Here is a 25,235-nt window from a genome sequence, read left to right on the forward strand (position 1 = left end):
TCAGTTGGTAGGACAGTAGGCTTCATTGGATGCCACCTGTTTTTCACTTACAGGGAGACACAAGAGTCATTGTAAACGTGCCAACCAGTCTGGCACTGGCACAGGGCTGTGTAGTGGCCACAGTGGATGCTGCCTGAGTGGTTGCAAAGGGCACACAGCTGGTAGACAGGACTTCCAACTTTGCCACTGGCAAAGACCCCTAGGCTCAGTCACTGCAGTGGGAAGTCTACACCTACAGAACTTTACTTGATGGAGCCTCGGGAGACAGAAAATAGATTCAGATGGAGCATGAAGATGCAGGAGAATCTTTGTATAGTCAACTTTTGGCACCGCTTGTTTTCTGCCAACGTGGGTCACACACTGGGGCATTCTCTAACTCTAGCTCTTCTTTCTTGGTAAAAAGGCTCAAACAATCCCGCAGAGACACCTTGCCCCCAGTGAATCCTTTCTTGGGGATGGTCAGGGAGAGGTCACAAAAAAAAACCTCGAAGGTCATGGAGTGGTATCCACAGGCCTGGCACTTGAGACAACTTTTCAACTGGCCCACAAACAGATCCACCATCTTGTTGTCCTCTTGTTCTTCCAGATAACACTTCCACATTAGGTTGGCCCAGTCTTCATCATTTAACTCAGGCTCTTTTAGCATAGCACCCCCCTCGGTGGGGTGGAGAGGGAGCTGGACCATGGGCAGGGACTGGTGAAGCCCCGCAACCTCTGTGGTTGATTTCAAGGTGTAGCCACTCCATAAAGAATGTCAGGAACTCTTGGGTATCCTGCTGGCTATATCCAGAGAAGAATGTTTTTCAAATGTCTACTAAATTGTTAATCTATATGTATTTATTAAGTTGTTTAAGCCTAATTGTTTAAAAAAAAAAAAAACTGTTAGTTATTACTCTTAGACTGGTGGAGCCATAAAAATAGTACTAACAGACTGGGGGTGCCATGACCAAGAAAGTTCAAGAACCCTGCCACGACTCATTGTAAATAACACGTAAACACAAACACATTCACACATGTGCTAGTCACCCAGTGTGGGGTCTGATGTGAAATGACTTCTTAACAAACGTACTGAAGAATTAGTGAATGAATGAGGAAGCAGTGCTCCTCTGGCTTATCTTCCCATGTCTGGATATGTGTTCAAATTGGCCATCTTAGTGTGCAGCTCTCTCAGTGAATAACTCCCTTCCAGCCTTCCATTGCACAGGCTGGGAACAAGAAAATGGAAGCTAGGTGAGGTCCTGGATCACCGGGGTACCACTCTGGGCACACAAGAAATCTTCACAAAGCAAGTGAGCATGACAGAAATTGAAGGTATAAGGCTGAGGGAGAAGCTTCCATCCAAGACAGTTGACCAGGAACACACAAAAAAAACCTGAGAACAAAAACACAAAGCAGCTGAGAGGGGCGGAGGGAGAGCCTGAATGAAAGGGCAGGGAGGTATGAGAGGAGACAAGAACAGGAGGCAAAGGCTGGCAGAGGCGTGAAGTGAGACACGGAAGAACCAGAAGGTCAAGTCATTGAGTTTGAATGTCATTGAGATTTCTTGAAAAAAAAAAAGAGTAGGTTGGATGATATGGTCAGTGTCTTGGGAAAGAAATGTCATTTTAGCACAAATGCTTGCAATGAAGCAACAAGGATACCAAGGTCACTTGGTTAATATGTAGCTTGGAGAGCTCCCAGATGGGCTCTGAGCAGGATTTGAGAAGAATTCAGAAGCATGACGGAGAGTGCAAAATAGGACCCAGGGTAGATTCATCTGAGGGAATCATCTATTATGTTAGAAGGGTTGCAAGTGAAGGAAAACAATACATGTTTTCTCTCTAGGCTGAAAATTTCTACACTAAACTCACTCCTTCAAATTAGGCTAGAGAACATGGTCTGATAGGGTTCACCTTTAGATTACCAATGGAGCAACAGGGATGTGGCTCAAATATAAAAACCTGCTCTCATACAGATTATGTCTGCTGAACAATGGCTCCGGATGGCTCGCCAGGCTGGCAGATGGCTCTGCTTGCGAGATTCATACCAAGTTTTGTCTCATTCTGTCTTTAAGAGGGTTCATTCATTTTGCATTGCCGCTCAAATTTTAATGTAGATCATATTTCAGTGTTATCTCTATGTGATCATACCATTTAAAATAAAGTATTTGCATCTGTTTATACTTGGAACATTTTACAACTTCATGTCAGACCTTTATTCTTAGTTGAGCCATTATTCTTTCCACATATAAGACCTATTTATTCTGAAGTCCCCATTATCTTTTTACTAGTTCTTTGAAGTTGTATTGTATAATGGTCTTTTTGGTGTCCTGAAAGAGAATGATATCAATGTAGTCAGTATCATCAAGAAATGCTGGGGAGGCAGCTGAGATTGGTGGAAATTCACTAGACGAGGATCAAATCCCAAGTCTATCATACATTAGCTGTGACTTTGGCCCAGTTAGGTTACCTCTCTGAACATCTGCTCCTTCATCCATGAAATGACAAGGCGATAGTGACTGCAGGTAGAGTATGAGCTTGAGTTTCCCACGAGCCTGTGTGTGAATTCTGGGCCTACCATTTACTAACACCCTGAACCCAAGGAAGTGATTCAGCTGAGTCCAAATTTCACCTTATATAAAATAAGAATAATGAGGTTTTCCTCATGGGGTTAATAAGATAAATGAAGGCAAGTGTAAGTAGAATTGCTAAATGTCTTGTTTTGAACCCCGCTGACTAGGATTTCAGTGCTCCCTTTAGGAAAAACATACATATATATACTTTTTAAAGTAGGGCATATATATATAGGGCATATACCATATATATATATATAGGGTAGGTGTTATCTTGTCATGCCATGACTTAGGTGCAATTATTTCTACTTACTCTCTGAATTTATGCCTTACTACAGTGATTTGCAAATTAGACGTAAAGTATGGGACTTGATTCCACATAAATTCTGGTGTGAAAGGCAGACATGGCTGGCTCTATGCAGCAAAGCACACTTCAGAACTGTCAGCACACAGGATGTAATTATGAAATAATGCTCAATACTTTTATTGTGTAAACATAAGGGCAGGTCAGTGTTGGGTTTTGTATTAGTTCGTTTTCACACTACTATAAAGATACTACCTGAGACTGGGTAATTTATAAAGAGAAGAGGTTTAACTGACTCACAGTTCTGCATGGCTGGGGAGGCCTTAGGAAACTTACAATCATAGTGGAAGGCGAAGGGGAAGAAAGGCACACCTTACATGGCGGCAAGAGAGAGCATGCACAGGGAAAAACTGCCACTTAAAACCATCAGATCTCATGAAAACTCCCTCATTATCATGAGAACAGCATGGGGGAAACCACCCCCATGATCTAGTAACCTCCCACCAGGTACTTCCTTTGACACCTGGGAATTACAATTCAAGATGAGATTTGAGTGGGGACACAGAGCCAAACTATATCAGGTCTACTTTCATCTTTTACATTTATTCAACAATTTTGTTTTTGTGATTCTTTATCCTTAAACTTCATCTTTTATTATCCTTAAACTTCATCTCTTATTATAAAAGTAGTATATACTTATTGAAAAAATTAAGAGAGTACAGATGATTTTAAAAATCACCTGTGATATCATGGTGAGAAATAACCACTACTAACATTTTGGTGTATAAATTCCAGTGTGTGTAGTAGGAGTGTGTGCACATATAAGTAGATATAAATAATATTTCACTGTAAACACAAGTTTTCAAGCTATAGTTTTTCAGGTAACATTTTTAATTGTGATACAAAACACATAAAATTTACCATTTTAACTATTTAAAAGTGTACAATTCAGTGGCATCAAGTACATTCACAATGTTGTCCAACCATTAGCACAATTTTAGTTCTAGAACTTTTTCATCACCCTAAAAAGAAACGCCATACACAATTAACAGTCACCCCTCATTTCTCACACCCCTAGCCCATAGCAATCATTAATCTGCCTTCTGTTTGTATGGATTTATCTATTCTAGCTGTTTCATACAAATGGAATCATAAATGTGTGATTTGCATCTGCCTTCTTTCACTTCACTTAGCATAGTGTTTTCAAGGTACATCCATACTGTAGCATGTCTCAATACTTTATTTCATTCATGGATGAATAATATTCCATTGTATGGATATACAATATTTTGTTTATCCATTCATTAACTGATGGGCATTTGGGTTCTTTCAACCTTTTGGCTTTTGCAAATAATGCTTTTATGAATATTTATGTACAAGTTTTTGTTTGACTACCTGTTTTACTCCTATACCTATGAGTGGAATTTCACATAGCATTTTATCATGAACATTTTTCTAGGTCATTGAAAATTCTTCTGCAATGTCTTTCCACATAGCTGCAGAAAGTTTCATTGCATGGCTTTACCAAAATTTATTTCACAATCCCTTATTGCTGGATATTTCATTTGCTCCAAAATTTTCAACACTGTAAGTCATGTTTTAGCTCTGTGGGACCCTTGATTGTTGTCATTTTTCAGCACTTTCTGTGGATCAGACCTGCTTAGGGGGCTGTGTTTCTAATATATCGAAATCTCACAACAATCTGAAAAGATATACAGTGTTATTCTGATTTTACAGGTGAGAAAATTGAAACAAAAAAGACCACATGGGGATGTGATATTAATGCTTGAGTCTGGATCAGAACCCAGGCCTATCTGTTTCCAATACCTGAATACATTCCATTAAGTTCCATTTACAGGACTATTTTCTTAGGATACAGTTCTAGTTAAGGAGCTATAAATCAAAGAACATGCAAAATTTTAAATTATTTGTTGCAGAACTTTAAAAAGACAAGACACTTTCGGTAATTTCATCAACCTTGAATCAAGAATTGTAAAGATTTAATTTGGTTTCAAAGTACCATAAAAAGAAAGATGCTATAATCTCTGGCATGAAGGCCATATACAAATTGCAGAAAAATGAGCTTCATGTTTATGTAGATCATAAATTTACCGCCACAGCACAAATGTGAATCTAAGAGGTCTCAAACTGTAGAAGGAATGGCTAGAATTCACCATACCATGCTCTGAATCTTTTGCACTTGTCTAATCGTGATAAATCTTTTGATGAGTAATTCAAATCTGGAGGTTGTCAATGTGAGAAGAAAGGGGCTCCCTCCAAATTTTCTCTGGAAGGAGAGTTGGTATTTTGGACATGATGTTCATATCTCTCAACAGAATGTCATTTTTTGATAAGTGGAAATGTGTTTTCCACAAGGAACCTGCTGCTCTATGTAAGAACTGGTTTTATAATTGCTCTAACTTCTGTATTGAATACCAGACTGAAAAAAAATTTTTGTGCTATGAGCAATCTTGGTTTAATGGCTGTAACAGAACCAGTCCTGAATCAGTAAAAACCAGACTCTGTGGTTTGTTGGAGGTTTTTAAAAAAATTACACTTACTTGGTAATAAAAGGAACGTAAATGCAGATTTCCATCATTAAATGTTCCATGAGATAAACAATCTTTACTCGATAAATTGTTTCCAGCTAGTAATTTTGTTGAAACTATCTGACAACCCTATACCAATGTCTAGCACAATGCCTGTCCTCTTAGTAATTATTAATTTAATTCCCTGCATTGATTTTTAAAAGTAGTGAGATTAAAACTTATTTATTCTGGTAATAAATATGTATTGAGCACCTACTATCTTAAATTATTAGACACATCAATGAACCAAACAACTCCCTATCCTCATGGAGGTTAATATCTAGACCAGGTATCAGGGATGGTTGGAGGATACAAATTAGACCAAAAAAACCCAAAAAAACCAAAAAAGCTAAAACAAAGAAAAAGCAAAATAAGGGACAGAATGTAACAATGAGGATAACTTTTGACCAAAGACCTGAAGTGAGAGAGTGATGCCCTTTGATGATGGAGAAGGGACCACAGGCTAAGAAATACAGGTGGCCACCAGCTACTGGGAAAGGCAGGGAAGTGGATTCTCTCCTGAGAGCCTCTGGAAGGAACCAGCTCTACCAATATTTTGACTTTAGCGGGGTGAAGCTGATTTCAGAATTCTGTCCTCCAGAACTGTAAAACAACACATTTGTGTTTTTTTAAGTCACTAAATATGTGTAATTTGTTACAGCAGTGATAGGAAAGCAATGCAGCCTCAATAGAACTGAAGAATTGTTGAAGCCAAGATACCAGAGGGAGTAACCTCAATAGCTGGGAGAATGGGGTTAGAAAAGGAGGTGCTTGAAGTTGAGCATATGGGAGAGTGAAATCCGTGGTTATGGCGAGGCTGAGACCATGAGATGCATGGATGAGGAAGGATAAGGACACAATCATTGCAGAGGACCTCAGAGGCCAGGGGTGAGAAAGATCACCTAAGTGGGTGTGAAATCCTCAAGGGTCATGATGAATGTGGCAATAGGGAGAGTGACCCTGAGCCAGGAGCTAACTCTTCTAGAAACAGGAGTACGTGACCTGCAGGTCTATCGATGGCTGGAGTAAGGAGGGTAGCAAGTGGTTTAGTCTGATAGCATGGGCTTCAAAATTGAGGGGGAAAAGGGAGGAAAGAGGGTACGAGTATGGTTTGGGAGAAGGACAATAAGGACCAAGGGCAACACCTACCCCACCTCTAAGCCCTTGGGCTTATACCATGAAAGCTGTGGGAGATAGAAGAGAGCTGCAGAGAAAGCATTCAGACAGGATAAGAAGGTAAGAAAGTTTGATGGGTGGGGCGGGGAGGATATGGGCGATTTTGCTGATAATGAATCTTGAGTTCCAGTGGGTCCCATGGCAAGGTTTTGCTCTGTGCAGAAGTGGGAGATGGGACTAGATGGATGATATACAGGTACTGTATGTAGGTGAGAGACTGGAGATGAGAGAGGACTGGGTGGAGGTGGGGGAATCCTAGCTTCCTAATGGTGACCGAGATTTGTCCCAATAGCATCCTGGCAGATGGTGGTGAAAAGGTCGTGTGGATTGGGAGGAGGGTGGGGGTCATGTTATGGACACGCAAGAAGGCTCTACAGGTCCCTCTTCATGCCTGTTTATGGCAGGAATAAAGGAAGGGGTGCTGTGTGTGAACGTGCTTTGAGAAGGATAGGCCATGCTATAAAGGGAAAAGTGTGTGAGTTACAGGATCATGTGATAAAAAGTGATGTATGAGGGGGAAAAATTCCTTTTCCTGCCTTGTTTTCACAATAGCACTCTCAGGCATCCACCCCGGGACTCTACAATGGCTGTCAGGCTTCCAACAACTCCCATTGTAGGCTGGAGCCTGACCTAGTGAGAAATTAGAACACCGTCTTTTAAAACCCATGTCTCTGTCTGTTCAACACCAAGGAGGTCCAAGAATAGACTGAGCTCCTTTCTTATGACCGGGAGGTTAAACTTCAACTTCGTAGGCTTGGTGTATTGTGCCTAAAATGCTCCTAAAACAACAGCTTTATAATAAACACAGAATCCCAATCTGAATATGAGTCAGGGGAAAATAATTCTATACCTTGTGGTTTCTGGAAATGTTTAGATTAAAAATAAAAACCTGTGTGGCAGGACCAACCTTGCAAAGAGTAAGCTTGCCAGCGAGTGCGTGTTGGCTGTCAGAGTTGAGTCATAGGGAAAGGGAGTTGCCACAGGGGCTTTGAGCTGTTTATTATATGATGTCCAGGTCTCAATAGCCAAGTAGACAAAAGGCTGGATATACAGGGAATGGAGAGCCCAGTGGGGCAAGAATTGAAAGGGCATCTTACAGTTGTCTACTATTTACAAAGAGGTCTCACCCAGCAATATATGTGAACATGCAATTCTGGCCATTGTCTTTCTGATATTAGGGTGAGTGTTTTAGTCTGTTTTCGCACTGCTGATAAAGACATATCGGAGACTGGGTAATTTATAAAGGACAAGAGATTTAATGGACTCATAGTTCCACGTGGCTGGGGAGGCCTCACAATCATGGTGGAAGGCAAAAGGCACATCTTACATGGCAGCAGCAAAGAGATAATGAGAGCCAAGCCAAAGGGGTTTCCCCTTACAAAATCATCAGATCTCATGAGACTTATTACTACTATGAGAACAGTATGGGGGAACCGCCCCCATGATTCAATTATCTCCCACTGGATCCCTCCCACACATGTGGGGATTATGGGAGCTACAGTTCAAGATGAGACTTGGGTGGAGACACAGCCAAACCATATCAGTGGGTATTCTGGGGGTTTTAAGTTGGGCTTGCTCACCATGTCAAGGGTGTAATACACCATCCTGCAAGTATGGTGTTCATCTGTGGTGGTGTATCCTGAACAAAGAATAGTCGTCAAAAACAACGGGTCCCTTGGGATCTGAGGACATTTTTTCCATAAATGGAGCACTATCATCTCCTCTTGAGAATACCAGTAGGGTCCTTGGCCATCAGTAATTAATTCAATTTTTCTGATTATTGAAGGGTATGCAAAGAAGACTCTGGAGGGCACCCAGTATCTGCTCTTCCCCATTTTTTGAAGGTGTGTAATCTTTCTTTCCATCCCTCAAGACATGGCAATCGTTAGAGCTACCTCTAACTCCTGTGAGCTGGCAGGGGTGCTCAGAGATGGCAAAACAATTTTGCTATCAGTCAAAAAAAAATTCACTTTGGAAAGTCCCTTCTGATGCTAACATTCTGTGATCCTAAAGCAAACCTCCTAATCCCCACAAATCATAGTGTGTATCCTTAAGGCTAATAGAGTTTGACGTTGAAGGGCCCATCTCATAGCTGCCTCTCCTGATGGGAACAGTCAGAAGGGCACTCCATGCATCTTTCTGCTGTCCTTGAATGTTCATGCAATAGCAGACAACTGTCACTTTGCTTGAACAGAGCATAATTTGCTATTACTTTACTCAAACATACTTCAATGTAATAGATGCAGAGTAACACTGAAAAGCTGGCTTGTTGTTTTAGTCTACACTTTCATCCTTAGTCACTAGTAGCCAGACTTCAAAAATACCAAGCATCCTGTGTTTCAGTCATGTCATCAATTCTTGATTCCTCTCCAGGGAAGTATTGAGTTCCTTAGCATATGGCCTCTTACTAAGATCAGCAACCAATCCTATAAGCAAACAGAGAAGGGTGAAATCTCAGGAAGTGTAGGGATCTCCAGGGATGCACGAAGTCACTGGTATCTCAAAGGGCATCCACTTATTAGCTTGCTTTGCAAGCAGCTGCTCTCTTGACCTAAGGGAACAAAAGGATTTGAGCTGAGACTGGGGGCAAAGAAGGTAGAGAGAGGAAGAAGGTGCATAGGACCTGTAGGGTCCAAGGCTGCGAAGGGGTGCAGGAGGTATGTCTGGAGCATCTATGGGACTGAATGAGAGCCCTGGAAACCTCTCAGAGGAGGCAGTGATGAGGGAAGACGAAGGCAAAGTTCACCTATTTTTCTATGTTTTCCTAAGTCAGCAAAATTGCTTCCCTATTATCCAAAGGGAGTAAAATGTTTAAGGAAACCCAGGAAGCATTTTATTTCCATGTGACTTGTGAGTATGTCAAAGTGATTAAAATTTCATAGTCAGTCACCAAACAGGAGATGGTGTCTCTCAACCCACCCCATTGGTTTTACACAGGGGTGGTGATTTTTGTTTGTTTGTTGTTGTTTTCTTATCACAAAGGACTTCATGCACTAGAGGCCTAAGCATCTAAGAAGGAGATTTCTGAGGCTCTTCCAACCCCAGTCCCTTCCTGTCCTCAGCCTGGACGGCAAATCACTATCACCAAAGCCAACAAAATTAGAAGGCTCCTTGACTTGGGACCTGGAATCTATATTTTTAAAATTTCCCTAAGCAGACAGGTTTGGAAACTACTGAAAATTCCCAAGAATGACAGAAAAGAGAGTGGAAGAAGTGCGGGACTAGGGACAGAAGTCAGAAGAGGAGGGGCTGAGCTGTTCTTATGTGTCCTTCTGCAGCAGGAGGCTGCACTTCCCGTCTTCTGCTCCTCCCTGTCTTTTCTCTGGCTCTTGGAAAGAGTGAGCAGAAGCCAGGTAGAAAGACCCTTGGATGCCCTACACTAAGGATGTTTGCATTTTGGGGTCAGACTAAATGGGGTCAGACCGCTTGACCATCTGTGGCCTGTGTGAATTACCCAACTTCACCAAGCTTCAGTTTCCTCATCAATAGCACTTACTAAATGGCTGCCACCATCAGTTCATGGGTCCAAGCCAAGCCATGGTTGGCTGTAGTCCATAGCTTCCAGGCAAGTCCTGACACCACAGCTCTGACAATTCCAGGCTCCAAAGATGTGCCAAGGACAGCACTGAGGTGATTTTCAGGGCACACCAACTCCAATGGAGCGGGAGCCAACTGAAAAGTGGACCAAGTCTTTCCACAGCCCATCCCACAGTCCTCTCCTCCTCACCCTGCAGACCCTCAGCCTTGCTGGGCTCTGAATTGCTAAGCCCAAGGCAAGCCTCTTCTTCCAAATGAACCACCATATTTTTCTCCCTGCTTTTGCTCTCTTGCAAACTCTATTCCTTTGAAGCTGACCACTGCTAATACTTGGTCTGATTAAAGCAATTATCAGTAAGGTATAGATGACTGTTGCATTTGCAACTTTACAGGGAGTGTATGTTAATTCAAAAACATCCCCTCAGAGTGGTAAAATAGATTCAGGAGATGGATCTTTATAGATTCAAAGGAAGTCTTCACCCCGAAACTGTTCTGTCAACCCCATCATCACTACCCTATTTTTTTCCTGGGTCAGTTTTGCCTGTAGCTCTACACCACACCAGATGAAGTTGGGTACATGGGCACTCCTGAAGGATAGTGCTGGCTGACATTAAGACTATATGGCTCCATCAGAAGCCACAAGCACAATCACCAGCATTATCTTTCTTCAGAATGTCAGAGTTTCCCAGGGGTATCCATCTGCAACCGCTATCTATTCCCAAGCTCAGTCTGCCTGTATGGAATCCCCTCTACCACGAGTAAAATCTTGAATGGATACACATGTTACACCTTCAAGTCCAAGAATATAGTTGGGCTATAAGACATTAAGAAGCCCAAAATTCCTGGGAATGTCATACAAACTGCCCATATTTCTCTAGGATTAGGTTTGTCTACACATGACCCTCCCCTCTGCCAAACAGCTTAAATATATAACTATATTTCCCTCTCGTATAAAAGTCTGAAATAGGTGGCCCAAGGCCAGCAGGGGTGCCATGGTATCATTCCCATGATTCTGTCTCATTGCTGTTCCCCAAGAGGCCTGCATTCGTGGATAGCTCATGGTCCAAATGGCTGCTCCAGTTCCTGCCAACATGTCCACATTCCAGCCAGAAGCAGAGAGGAGAAAGGATGAGCACACATTCCACTTAAGGACATTTTACAAAAATTTAACACAATTTCCATTGAGGTTCTGCTGAACGGAATTTAGTCACTGGACCACACTTTCCTGCAAGGAAGGCTGTGTGAAATGGAGCCTTTGCCTGAGTGCATCTTCATGTCTAGGTTACTGTGGGCTTTCCTCACCCCTCCTGACTTCCATGTGCTATAGCATCCCTGTGCCTGCCACTGCCCGAAGACACTGCCTCCTGGGGTGATATGGTTTGGCTGTGTCCCAACCCTAATTTCATGTTGAACTGTGATCCTGAGTGTTGGAGGTGAGGTCTGGTGGGAGGTGATTGAATCATGGGGGTGGTTTCTAATGTCTTAGTGCCATCGCCCTAGTGCTGTTTCTTGACAGAGTTCTCAAAAGATCTGGTTCTTTAAAGGTGTGTAGTACCTCCCCTTTTTCTCTCTCTCTATCCTGCCGCCATGTTGAAGACATGCTTGTTTCTTTCCCCTTTGCCCTTCTGCCATGATTATAAATTTCCTGAGGCCTCCCCAGCCATGCCTCCTATACAGCCTGTGGAACTGTCTATCAATGAAATGTCTTTTCTCTATAAATTACCCAGCCTCAGGTAGTTCTTTAAGGCAGTGTGAGAACAGACTTATACATGGGGCATAACACTTCTTTCTTGCTTCAGTGGTTATAGCACCTGTGAGGTCACACCCTGTGCAATCCTTGGTGGTGATCTGGGACTGAGTCCCTGAGAATATTCACTTTTTATTAATTTTCCTAAGGCATGGTGGAGGACATCCTCCATTCTGACATTGCAGTAAGAAAGTCAGAAAAAGCCTCCCAGGTAGTTCCTTTCACTAATCTATAAAGGTGTTAATGAGGCTTCTGATATGGTAAGTCCTGGACAAGGTGTTGAGAACACAGCAAACAAAAGGCTCTGTCTCTGCCCTCAAGGAGCTCAGGGGCCCCCGGGGAGACAGGGGTGAGTGCAGTGTCAGAGATCTGTGGAAGGTTATAAGGGGGTTCTGAAGGAGAGTACCTGGATGGTCAAGGCAGATGGAAGTGGCCAGGTAAGTCACCTCGAAAGGGGTTAGGCTGAGATGAACTTTAGAGGAAAAGCAGGAGTTGGTCAGGCAAAACAGAAATGTGCATTCAATGAAGTTTACCATTGCCAGAAGCAAGGAGAAAGAAAAGAGTGTGCAGTGTTCTTGCAAGTATATGCTATTGAGCACGACTGGAAATGCAAGAAGATGAAATTAGAGTATCAGGAAGGAAGGCATGTACCCACTCACAGTCTTGTATACAATGACCAAGAACAAGCAATGAATTTGACAAAATTCTCCCTGGGATCAGAGTCCTGTTTGGGTACCTAAAGTGTGGGGCTGGATACTCCATTATACACTTACAGGATTTCAGCTTATTGCAACCTTAATCTTCAAATAATGGTATGCTTGTGGATCCTGGTCACTGGTCTCCACCCTCTTGTCAGCACCTTTCTGTATGTTGTGTGGTCTCCTGCATGTCTTGTCGACTATTTTCTACAACTATCTCTGTCATCGACTGTCGCTTTGTAAAGATGCTTTGTTTTGCTCGTCAAACTGTAATTTTCTCTGCATCCTGCATGGAGGTTTATCCCACCTCTCAGCTCAACAGTCAATGGTTGAGGTCCCAGCTTTCACTTGCCCTGGCCTGCTCCTGCCTAATCTGTCATAGCACATCAGTGCTGCAGATAGAAAGGAAATCTAAGCAACGTAGATTAGGGGTGAGGAAAGGTGTCGTAGGTAGTCTCCAAGAAGAACCCCAGTGAGCCTTGCTTCTAATCTTCACACCCTTGTGTAGTTGCCTCCCATATCATACCTAAGTTGGTCTGTGTGATTACAGAATATGGCAGATGTGATGATATGTCACTTTCAAGGCTAGATCATAGAAGACTTTGTGGCTTCTGCCACTCTTTCCTTATCACAGGCTCTGAAGGAAGCCAGCTGCCGGATAGTCAAGGCACTTACATCACCTTATTGAAGGGTCTATGTGGGGAAGAACTAAGGCCTCCTACCAGTGGCCTTCTGCCATCAGGATTCAGTCCTCCTGCCAACAGCCACGTGAATGAGCCTTCTTGGAGGCAGACCCTCCAGCTCCATCAAGCTTTAAATAGCTGCAGCTCTAGCTGACATCTTGACTGCATCCTTAGGGGAGACCCAGAGAAGAACGCTCCAGCTAAGGCCATTTTGGATTCCTGACCACCGACACTGAGATCATAAATACCCATTGTTCTAAGCCAGTGTGTTTTAGTGTTATTTGCTGTGCAGCAACTGATAACTAATACAATAAACTTCCCACCTTCTTCCTCACTCCCCTGCTAGAAGAGGTAATGCGACCTGATTGGCTAGATTTCAAGACATGGATTGGGTTATGCTCATTGGTGAATGGGTCACTGGCAACCAGTCAAGGACTTACTGAGTCCCTACCATGAGCTGAGTGCTGTTTTAGGTGTTGGAGATACAGCAACATATAAACCAGTGCCCCTGACATTCTAACGGGAGGAGGAAGGCAATGGGTACACACTCTTTATCAATATGTGCTATCAAAAATATGAAATTAGGTTGCTGTTTCTTTTAAAAACATTTTTAATTAGTTGGGCGCAATGGCATGCCTGTAGTCCCAGCTACAGGAGATTACTTGAGCCCAGGAGTTTGAGACCAGCCTGGGGGATACAGCAAGACCATGTCAAAAAAAAAAAAAAAAAAAAAAAGAATATGAAATAGACTCACATGTGCAAAGAGTCAGCAGGAATGCTTTAGCTAGGATGAGCAAGAAAGAGCCCTCAGAGCTAGTGGCATCTGAGTTCTGACATGAAAGTTGAGGAGGAAATGACTATCATGGGGAATGCCATTACTAACAAATGCAAAGTCCAGAGAGAGAAAAGAAGTTGGCATGTTTTAAGGATGAAAAGAAGGCCAACAGTGGAAACGCAGGAGAGTGGAGGGAGGTGTATCTCAAAGTCGCGTACCCGCACTTTCTTCTTGCAGCTGGCTGGGTCAGTGGAGGCAGAGCTTGTGTCCTTGAACAAAATCTTGCTATCTCGTCCTCCCACACTTTACTCCTCCCCACACAGGCGCCCTCAGGTCTGGAGTGGAAAGGGGTGGGCTTCCAAGCTTTTCCAAAGTGCTTCACTGTAGGGGAAGTTAGGACTTAGGACAATTTGTCATAAAACGGTAAGTGGATTTTCATTTTTTCTGTTCCCTTGACAACCCCAAGGAGGGAGGCAGGCTTGAGGAGCAGAGAGAACTCAGCTATTCCTGGATTCTTCAAATACTATCAACACTCACCACCTCTGTTCATAGGCGTGACTGTGGAGTGGGCACATGATGGAGAAAGTGTGTGCATCAAAATTAACATCATGAGTCTAGAACAAAGCGCGTGAAGGGGTAACAGATGAAGAGTATGACCTGATTCCTACCTCAAATGTGTCATGAAGAAACTTTCCACAGGAACATTCCTGGGCTTGCATTACATGCTCATATGTGGGAATTAACTCCCTAACACCTTTACATGTTTACGAATATAAAAGTTTCCAGATCACTCCTTTAAAAAATGTAGTGAGAGACTATTGATGAAACAGGATATAGCCGTCCTCATTCATAAGTCTTCAGATTTTCATGCAGAAGGTAAAAGCTGGCAAGGGGGTATTAAAGATCCAGTCATCGATCAATTTGCTTTTAGGAGGGAGGGGCCCAAATCCTCTGGTTCAGTGAATGGGCAAATATCAGAAGCAAGGTATTCCAAACTGGATGACATCATGAAGTTCGCAAGGTACAAGCATGACAAGAAATAACAAGAAGTAAAGAATGTAGGACTAACTGCTGAGCTCTGTTAACCATGTAGCAGATCCTCCTAAGAGCTTTAGTGGTGAAACCAGAGAATTGTTTTTTGGCATTAACCGGATATGACAAAAATAGCACTAAATTCCTGCAAAAGCTCCGAGTGGGTGGCAGAACTACAGGATAAAATGAGATGTGAAGAGGCTTGTGTGATGTCTGCCTACCAAATTGCTTTGAAGGGCAAAAAGTCAGAAAACCTTATAGATTAGAAATAGAATAAGAATTACTTAGGGAGAGTTACAGAAGAAATAGCTGATTCTCAGAAGACTTCTAAGCCAAATGAAAATAAATGGGATTTCTGAAATTCAACAATGAAAAACAAAAGCAAACCTGAAAATGAATCAACCTAGCCAAATGAGTAGGAATCCACAGCTTAAAGAAAATAAGGGACTCACTTAAGAAAGAGCTCATACACTCCGCGGTGTCCTTCTGTTTTGTTTTGTTTTTTTTTTTTAATAATACTTTGATTTGCATAAGCATCTGACCTGATAATGGGACTTTGATTCTATTTGGTGCAGGTCAAAAGGTGTATCCCTTTGTCTGCTGATAAGGGAGTTGTTGGGCCTGGGTGAGGGCCAAAAAGCAAGGAGGAAGGGAAGTTAAGGAAGAGAGTTTGATTCAGGCCCCTACTGAACATTGCAGACATTTCTGTAAGACGGAGTGCAAAGTAATAATTTGTCATCTAAATATCAAGAATACACAAACGAGAAAGTCCTAATAAGTAAAATCAGTACATAATTTTATTTTTTGTTTTTATTTCAAGCTCTCAACCCCCAACTGTAATCCAAAGTCCTTTTATCTGTCCACCCACAGCTAATGAAGGATGAACCTCATTCTGGACAAGAAGCCCTCAAGGCCCTGCATGGGCACCCAGGGCTGGCCTTTGTCTGGGCAGGGAAGTGGTGGTTTTACTGCTGACCAGCACTATACCTGAAGTTCCCTGTGGCAGGCAGAATTCTAAGAATCACCCCCCAGAGACCCTTGTTTTTGTATTGCCCCTTTCCCTATGAGTGTGGGTGGATGCTGGGAGTAATGATGAGATCCCACTCCATGGTTGTTTCATTATAAGGTGAAGAAAGATTGTCTAGCAGGCCTGATGGATCACATAAGCCCTCTAAAAGCAGAGCTGTCTTCAGCTAGTCACAGAAGAGGATGTCAGTGATTGGAACCACAAACAGGATTTGATGTACCATTGCTGGCTTGAAGATGAAGGCCCCATGGCAAGTAATGGGAGCAGCTTCTAGAAGCAGACAGCAGCCCCTACCTCACAGCCACCAAGGAAATGGTGACCTTGGTTCTACATCCCCGAGGAACTGAATCTGGCCAACAACTTGAGTGAACTTTGAAGCAATTCTTTTTCAGATCCTTCCAATAAAAGCCCAGCCTGGCCAGCACTTTGATTGCAATTTGGCAAAGTCCTGAGCAGAGAATCTAGTCAAGCCTGCCCTGACTTCTGACATCTTGGATTGTGAGATAAGAGATGGCATTACCAAAAAAAAAAAAAAAAAGAAGAAGAAGAAAACTTCAAGCCAATATCCTCAATGAACATAGATGCAAAAATTCTCAACAAAACATTAGCAAACTGAATCCAGCAGCACATCAAAAAGCTAATCCACCATGATCAAGTAAGTAGGCTTTATTCCTAGGAGGCAAGGTTGGTTCAATGTACACAAATCAATAAATGTGATTCATCACATAAACAAAACTAAAAACAAAAACCACATGATTATTTCAATAAATGCAGAAAATACTTTCAATAAAATTCAACATACCTTTATGTTAAAAACCCTCAACAAATGAAGCATTGAAGGAACACACTTCAAAATAATAAAAGCCACCTATGACAAATCCACAGCTGACATCATACTGAATGGGCAAAAGTTGAAAGCATTTCTCCTAAAAACTGGAACAAGACAAGGATGCCCTCTTTCACCACTCCTGTTTGACATAGTATATGAATTCATAGCAAGAGGAATCAGGCAAGAGAAAGAAATAAAAGATATCCAAATAGGAAAAGAGGAAGTCAAACTATCCCTGTTTGCAGAGAATATAATTCTATATCTAGAAAACTCCATACAGTCTTTGCCCTAAATCTCCTTGATCTGATAAAGAACTTCAGCAAAGTTTCAGGATACAAAATAAATGAACAAAAATCAGCAGCATTTCCCTATACCAATAACATCCAAGCTCAGAGCCAAATCAAGAATGCAATTCCATTCACAATAGCCACAATAAGAATAAAATACCTAGGAATACAGCTAGCCATAGATGTGGAAGATCTCTACAATGAGAATTACAAAACACTGCTTAAAGATACCAGAGATGACATAAACAAATGGAAAACATTCCATGCTCATGAATAGAAATAATCAATATTGTTAAAATGGCCATACTGCTCAATGAACTTTATAGATTCAGTGCTATCCGTATCAAACTACTAATGCCATTATTCACAGAGTATTCTAAAATTCTTATGGAACCAAAAAGGAGTCTGAAAAGCCAGGCAATTGTAAGCAAAAAGAACAAAGCTGGAGATATCACATTATCCAGTTTCAAACTATACTACAACATTACAGTAAGCCAAACAGCATGATATTGGTACAAAAACAGACACATACACCAGTGCAATAGAATAGAGAGCCCAGAAGTAATTCTGCACACCTACAACCATCTGATCTTCAACAAAGTTGACAAAAACAAACAATGGGAAAGAGATTCCCTATTCAATAAATAGTGCTGAGATAACTGGCTGGCCGTATGTGGAAGACTGAAACTGGACCGCACCCTTGCAGTATATACAAAAGTCAACTCAAGATAGATTAAAAACTTAAATGTAAAACCTAAAACTATAAAAACCCTGGAAGATAATCTTTGAAATACCATTCTAGACATAGGACCTGGTGAAGATTTCATGACAAAGTTGCCAAAAGTAATTGCAACAAAAACAAAAATTGACAAATGGGATCTAATTAAACCAAAGAGCTTCTGCACAGCAAAAGAAACTATCAACATAGTAAACAGACAACCTACAGAATGGGGAAAAATATTTGCAAACTATTTATCCAGCAAATGTCTAATATCCAGAATCTATAAGAAACTTAAAGACATTAACAAACAAAAAACAAACGACCCCCTCCTAAAAAGTGAGCAAAAACATGAACAGACACTTTTCAAATCCATGCAGTCAACAAGCATATAAAAAATACTCAACATCAGTAATCATTAGAGAAATGCAAATCCAAACTACAATGAGATATCATCTCACACCAGTTAGAATGGCTATTATTAAAAACTCAAAAAATAACAGATGCTGGTGGGGTTGTGGAGAAAAGGGAACACTTATACACTGTTGGTGGAAATGTAAATTAGTCCAGTCATTGTGAAAAGCAGTTTGGCAATTTCACAAATAAATTAAACAGAATCACCATTTGACCCAGCAATCCCATTTATATACCCAAAGGAATATAAATTATTCTATCATAAAGACACATGCACATGTGTGTTTGTCACAGCACTGTTCACAATAGCAAAGCCATGGAATCAACCTAAATGCTCATCGGCGGTAGACTAGATAAAGAAAATGTGGTACGTATATACACTATGAATTGTTACTCAGAGATCTTTTCTTTTGCAGCAACATGGATGGAGTAATTATCCTAAGTGAGCTAACATATGATCAGAAAACCAAATACCGCATGTTCTCACTTATCAGTGGGAGCTAAGCAATGAGTACACGTGGACACAAAGAAGAGAACAATAGACACTAAGGCCTACTTGAGAGTGGAGGGTGGGAGGAGGATGAGGGCTGAAAAACTACCTATTAGGTACTATGCTTATTTCCTGGGTGATGAAATAATCTGTACACCATGACACACAATTTACCTATGCAACAAACCTGCACATGTACCCTGGAACCTAAAATAAAATATTAAAGAAAGAAAAGAGAGATGATATTGTTTTAAGTTGCTAAGTATATGGTTATTTGTTATGCAGCAAATGCAGCATATGCAGTAGCAAATCCGTCTACCCCCTTGCCTGAAATTCCCTCCCACGTATCATTTCTGGAAGGCTGCATTCGTTTCTTATTGCTGTTGTAACACATTACCATAACTGCATGGCTTACACAACACAAACTTGCTATCTTACAGTTCTGGAGGCCAGGAATCCCTAACAGGTCACACTGGACTAAAATCAAAGCGTCAGTAGGGCTGAATTCCTTCTGCGGGCTCCAAGTAAGACTTTGCTTCCTGCTTGTTCCAGCCTCTAGAGGCTGCTGCCTTCCTTGGCTCATAGCCCCTTCCACCAATCACATCGCGATGACCTCTGCATCTGCCGTCACATGTCCGCCTCTGACTCTGACTCTCCTCCCTCCCTCTCTTACTTATAAGGGCTTATGTGATTCCACTGGTCCCCCTCCAATGATGCAGGATAATCTTCTCATAGTGAGGTCCTTAATTACGTCTGCAAAGTTATTTTGTCGTGGAAAGTAACAACACAGTCACAGGTTCCAGGGATTGGGAAACGGACATCTTTGGGGGCCATTATTCAGCCTCTTGTAACAGGCTTCCCTAATTTGGTCTGCTTTTCATCTTTCATTTTTTGCTACTTGAAAGTGAGTAATACTTTTTAGAAAGATTTTCTTTCCCAATCTTCCCATTCATTTACTCAGTATTTATTAGATGCCTATTTCACAAGACCATCCTGTTGTATAAATCAATAATTTATATAAATAGCATCCCTTCTGAAGTTGTTCAGTCTACACAAACATACCAGACGACTCTACTCATGCTTGTTAGACATTGAGCAAGAGATGTAGTGTAAACAAAATGACAAATCCCTACCTTTATTTATTGAATGACTGCAAGAGGGTAGGGTGGTGTCTGCGCATGTGAATTTTCTAAAACTCCCCAAGTTATTCTGATTTGCACTGAAACATGAGGACCACTGAAGCCCCCAAGCCTGATACTACCTAGACCTATTGAAGTAGAATCTTCACGGCGGGGGTTGGGGTGTCATAGTCTGTTTGGGCTGCTACAATAAAAGACCACAAACTGAGTGGTTTATAAACAACATAATTTTTTTCTTATAGTTCTGAAGGCTGGAAAGTTGGAGATCAAGGTGATGGCAGATGCAGTGTCTGCTGAGACCCCCTTTCTGGTGTCCTTTCATTGTGGAAGGGGCAAGGCAACTCGTGGGATAGCTTTTATAAGGGCACCAATCGCGTTGATGAGAGCTCTACCTTTGTGGCTTAATCATCTCCCAAAAGGCTTCGTGAGCTCCTCATACCATCACATTGGTGGTTAAGATTTCAACATAAGAATTTTGTAAGGGACACAAATATTCAGACCATGGCAGTGGGGTAGAGACAACTGTCTTTTGAAAATCTCCCTTAGGTAATTGTGATGGACACAAAGCCTTGGGTTTGTCTGCTTGAGACACGATGGTCTATCAGTTGGTGCCTAGAGGGCATGAGATATGGGAATTATATTTGATGGAACTGAAGGAAGGAAAGAGTATGGTAAGCAAGTGTCCCTGGGAAGCCCGAGGGAAGGACAACTCCTCCAAGATCAGGGAACAGGAAGAAGGAGTAATATAGGGAGAAAACCCATAAAGTAAAATCCTCTTCTCCACTAGGCAGTGGTGGTGACAGGGGCAACCTGAGGAGGGCTAGAAGTTGGGGCATCTGTCTCCATTATTGCACATGGGAGCCTTAGTATTCTTAATAGTTGAAGGGACCATAAGTGAGGTATCTGAAGGCCAGACAGAATTTGTTTTCAGAAGGTTGAAGAGAGACATGTTGAGGGGACAATTCAGAAGACCTGTTTATACCTGTCGGGGCTGTAAAGAGCTCAGGAAAGATTTTTAGAAAACAACTTTGACAAAAAACAAAATAGGAAAATGGAAAGTCTATTCATCACCATTAAGAGTAGAAGAGCATTTGGGAGGCCAAGGTGGGTGGATCACGAGGTCAGGAGATCAAGACCATCCTGGCTAACACGGTGAAACCCTGTCTATACTAAAAATACAAAAAATTAGCTGGGCCTGGTGGTGGTGGCCTGTAGTCCCAGCTACTAGGGACATTGAGGCAGGAGAATGGCGTGAACCTGAGAGGTGCAGCTTGCGGTGAGCCGACATTGCGTCACTGTACTCCAGCCTGGGCAACAGAGAGAGACTCCATCTAAAAAAAATAATAATAATAAAAAGTAGAAGAACAGAGAAAATGGCCTCTGAGAAGCACTTTAGGGCACGAGTCAAACTGGGAGAGGAAAGGCAGGACTGTGTATAAGAGTTAAGTTGGAAGGACACTCACTGTGATGAGGAGGCAGCCCGGGCTCAGAGGCCCTGGGCAAATGCAAAACCATCTCAAGGCCGCGAGTAGCAAGAGACTGGAATCCAGGTACCAAGAGGAAGTCAAGGGCCGGAGCTCTGGCCTGGGTAAGGACTGTCTGTGCAAATCCCCTGGGCCGGGGAGGAAAATCTAAGGGTCTGATGAGTGTCTTCTCATTGGCTACGTGGTGAATGCCATGTTGTTTGGTATCAAAACAACTTTCAACAACATTAACAGAATGTTTAAAGAAAATATGCATTTATAACACCATCTACCTAATGTAACAGCAGAATGAAATATTCGAGAACGACCATTTTGAGGACTGACATTCACACATATAGGCATCAAACTCCTATTCTGATTCGGAAAATGATTATTCTCTTAAAACATCTTGCTTTGCACGTCTAGTTGCATGGAGAAGGATGTGAAATAAAAGTCAAGTCAAATAATGCAAAATAAAAGCCACAATTACACTTGGATAAGTGGAAAAAAAGAAAGAAAGAAAAGTAACTCTTAATTTCACCCCTGAGAAATAACATTTTCTGTTTATACATTTATTTACACTTGTATTTCCTAATATCATACTGTACATATAACTTATTTTGTGTACACACACAAGCACACACACTTTATATAATTGGATCATCTTTTTGTGTCATTACATGTTATTCTCCTGCCACACCAATAATAATGCTTATTTAGTAATATATTGTATGGGTGTGCTATTTCTCAAGGTTCTCCATAACCAGGTATGTATTTCAGAGTTTAGCAGCTGGGTCTTCAGTCAATTAGCAAGAACTGAAAAGTTCATTCTCAAGGCTAAATAATAAATGTATTAACATTTATTTAACCAGTAACCTGTTATCTGATATGAAGGTAGTCTAATTGTTTGATATTATTTAAAATGTTGTAGTAGATACCTTTGTGGTCAAATTTATTTCTTTTCATATCTCAGAACATTTTTAAAAATTAAATTCCTGGAAGTATAAGAGTTAGGCCAAAAGTTACACACATTAAGAATGTATTGAAAATGTGCCCTACCGAGAGAGTGAGCCAATTTATATTCGTGCCAACAGTATGGGAGAGAGCCTGTTTTTCTGCACCCTCACCAATATTGGCTATGGTCATTTAAAAATTATTGCCATTTTAAAAAGTGAAAAATGCTATGTTATTTTCAATCATGGCCTTTTGATTACTCATTAGATTAATCTTATGTTTTTGTCTATTTATATATTTTTCCTTATGAATTACCTATTCATAATGTCCTATGCTTATTTTTCCTGGCAAAGATGTTAAACATTTATTGATTGATGGATATTTGTTGATTTATAAGATTTATCGATTTCTAAAAAGTATAATGTACTCTATATATTAAGTGTATTACCCCTGGTCTTGGATGTTGTGAATATTTTTCCTAGCTTGTCATTTACTTTCTGATTCTGCTTAGGGTGAGTTGGGTTCGGTTTGCATTGTTTTGAAGCCCAGAAGCTTTCTTTTTTTTTTTTTTTTTGAGATGGAGTCTCACCCTGTCTCCCAGGCTGGAGTGCAATGGCACAATCCTAGCTCACTGCAACCTCCCCCTCCCAGGTTCAGGTGATTCTCCTGCCTCAGCCTCCCACGTAGTTGGGATTACAGGCCCACACCACCACGCCTGGCTAATTTTTTGTATCGTTTGTATCGTTAGTTTCACTATGTTGGCCAGGCTGGTCTTGAACTCCTTCCCTCGTGATCTGCCTGCCTGGGATTACAGGCGTGAGCCACCGTACCTGGCCCAGCTTTCAATTTTTAAAATATAACCAAGTCTATCCATTTTTGTTTCCCTTCTAGCCTTCTCCTTTTGCTGTTATACTTAAAAAAGCCATCTCTACTACAAAATTATTTAAATATTGGCCTATGTATTTTTCTAGAATTATTTAGGTTCTCAGTGCGGTTGAACTTCATTTGGGTATAGAATATAAAGAAAAGATCAAATGTTTATTCCCAAATATCTGGCCAAATGTCACAACACTCTCTATTAAATAAATCATCAAGTTCCCTTGTTTGAAAGCTACTCTTTCCATGCAATGATAATACCTAACCCTTATTGAATGATAACTCTGTCCCAGGAACCATGTGAGGTGCCTTTCCTGCATTAGTCCCCTTCATCCCTACCCCATGAGTTTCTGATATTATCTTCATTTTACTGAGGAGGAGATGGGCACAGAAGGATTCAGTGACTTATGCAAGATCACACAGGAAGTAGAAAGCCAGGAATCAAACCCAATCAGGCTATCTTCAGAATCTAAACTCTTCCAATACTATACTATACTGCCTTCATAATTTTTGATATATTCTTCAGCTTATTCTGGACTTTATACTCTGTTTATTTATTTTTTCTTTAATTATAACATCATTACCTTTACAACTGTATAATCTATTTTACTGTCTGGTTGGGTGAGCCCCCTACAACTCAGAGCCTATGCCTTGGGTTCCTTAGCTTGCTCTGCACACCCAGGATATCATCACCAGAAGCAGGCTGGCCACAGCTCTGGATGCTAGAACTATAAGTCCCTTCTCTGGGATTACTTTAGACACTTGAAGTTGGAAATATTAGGGTATTCTGTTATCACTTCCATGTACTTCCCAGAAGAGCTTTGAAATTCAGGTCGTCGATGCTGGCTCCATCAAGTCCTTGCTCTGATCCAGTCATTTCCGTGGTCATTTGGAAGTAAAGGCATTGGCTCAGAACAGGCTTCAGCTGGAACCCCATTTTAATTTTAAAAGTCTAAATATATGTTTCAATGCTGCCTCTTTTAAGGGCAGTGCCTTTCAACTTCACCTCCACTATCTCCTCTCTCAGTTCATCCTGGCTATAGTCAATACTCCTTTCCTCTCCCACTTGCTCCCATTGACCTTCCAGAATCATATTCCGCCCTATGTCATGAAGGGGAGCAGGGCACAATTATGGCTCCCAGGCACAATGAATACTTTGAATTAAAGGCCCTTAGAGATTATCAGATGCTAGAAGAGACTTTTACCATATCACACAAAGGCTGGACAGACTCACCAAGGAGAACAATTTTTTTTTCTCCTTCTCCTCCTGTCTCTTAATTCTCTACCTCCTCTAAACCACAAGCTTAAGTTCTTTTATCTGCCTGTACTCTGGATGTACCAGAGAAGAAAACAATGACTTCTGGTCCCTTCTCTGAGTTTTCATTAACTGAAACCATATCACAGGAAGGAAGACTAAATCTGTCAACAAACCTGGACAGACTTTTGTCACGAACCATTGTCCACTCTGCAGGCCAAACAGACTTTGCCCGAAGCCATTGTGTGTTCATCAAGCCCACTGAATTCTTCTAAAAATCATTTACTATCCCCCTAAAAATCAGCCACACTTCCCCATCTCCCTTTCTCCAAAGAAACAGGGTATATGAGCCTATGTACCTCCATGGAATATGGGGCAATCGCCCTGCGACTCTCCCTGCGTGCATGGTGGTCATAAATTTTAAAGCTCTTTCTGTTATTAATCTGCCTTATTTAGAGTTAATTTTTCAGGGATACCTCTGAGGGTGAAGGAGAAGTTCTCTTGGCCCCAAATATCGAGACTTAGACTCACCCATTCCCCATCAGGCCCCTGACCACTCACCCACAGAGCTGCCGTACAGTCTCTGCTAACTTCTGGAAGGCCAAAAGAAAAGAGCAAATTCCAATAAAGAGCAAATGAAGCTCCGACCAAGCCCAGCAATGGGTCACGTGCTCTTTAGAACATCCTCCCAT

The 25,235-nt window shown here is 41.5% G+C and overlaps 1 pseudogene; it reads right to left on the bottom strand.

Annotated features, from left to right (window-relative positions):
• On the bottom strand, positions 1 to 25,235 carry LOC126932289 (ubiquitin carboxyl-terminal hydrolase 21-like; annotated as a pseudogene).

This window comes from Macaca thibetana, chromosome 12, assembly GCF_024542745.1.
Source record: "Macaca thibetana thibetana isolate TM-01 chromosome 12, ASM2454274v1, whole genome shotgun sequence".
Taxonomy (NCBI): domain Eukaryota; kingdom Metazoa; phylum Chordata; class Mammalia; order Primates; family Cercopithecidae; genus Macaca; species Macaca thibetana.